A 1,361-nucleotide genomic window follows, 5' to 3' on the forward strand; every position below is an offset into this window, starting at 1 on the left:
TCATGCCCGTTGCTGGTTGGCTAACTAGCAACAGGGTCTTGCCAGCCAATGGAATTGTGTGATTACAAGCCAGGGGAATCCCATAAAAGAGGGCTCCCCTGGCCCAGAGAGCCAGTCCGGATTTACTTCATGCCTTGCCAATAAACCAAGAGCTGACTGTCACTCGACTCATGTCTTACTGCCTGCGCGATCTAACACTCTTAATTCCTTGGTCTTTTCTAGGCGTTGAGCTTCATCAACTCATCCCAGCCTGAAGCGATTGCTATTTTGTGCTTATAGAATGTGGATTTTTTTAAAAATAACAATAATAATAACTTACAGTTAGTTACAACTTCTATTTTCCGTGAACCCAAAGTTATGGCTATCAGATTTCAAGGACAGCCTCAGACATCTTGGTGACATACCTGAACAAAAAGGGAGAAGGAGATTAAAAGAGTACAGATAAGAGCAACAAAGATGATTAGGGGACAGGAGACTAAAACATATAAGGAACGGCTGCTGGAATTGGGTATGTCTAGTAGTTTAATGAAGAGAAGGACGAGGGGGGACATGATAGCAGCCTTCCAATATCTCAGGGGTTGCCACAAAGAAGAGGGAGTCAAGCTATTCTCCAAAGCACCTGAAGGCAGGATAAGGAGCAACGGGTGGAAACTAATCAAGGAGAGAAGCAACCTAAAACTAAGGAGAAACTTCCTGACAGTGAGGAGAATTAACCAGTGGAACCACCTGCCTCCAGAAGCTGTGAATGCTCCAACACTGGACGTTTTTAAGAAGAGACTGGACAGCCATTTGTCCGAAATGGTATAGGGTTTCCTGCCTGAGCAGGGGGTTGGACTAGATGACCTCCAAGGTCCCTTCCAACTTTATTATTATTATTATTATTATTATTATTATTATTATTATTATTATTATTATTATTATTATTATTGTTATGGATCATCGCACAGTCAGCCAGATGTTCAGACTGGATTTGGGGTCGCGATGGATTGGACACGACTTCGCAATTAACAACAACAACAACTGAGTCCTTACCAAGGACCTGGGATAGGCAGATATGGATGTTTGATGTTATTACAGATATCGTCGCAGGATGGAGGCGGTTCCTAGTAAGGCCGCCTTTTGCAATTGACTAATGGCGAATTTGTCAATGCTGAATGATGGAGTTCAAGTGGTGCTCCAGTTGTTTTGGGATTGCACCCAAGGCGCCTATTACTATTGGTACTACCCTTGCTTGCTTTTGCCACAGTCTTTCTATTTCTATTTGTAGGTCTTTGTATTTTGTTATCTTCTCCAGTTCTTTCTCGTCTATTCTGCTGTCTCCAGGCACTGCCACGTCCACTATCCAGACTTTTTTGTCTTTC

The sequence above is a fragment of the Protobothrops mucrosquamatus genome, unplaced genomic scaffold (genome assembly GCF_001527695.2).
Source record: "Protobothrops mucrosquamatus isolate PMUCROS unplaced genomic scaffold, P.Mucros_1.0 scaffold5354, whole genome shotgun sequence".
Taxonomy (NCBI): domain Eukaryota; kingdom Metazoa; phylum Chordata; class Lepidosauria; order Squamata; family Viperidae; genus Protobothrops; species Protobothrops mucrosquamatus.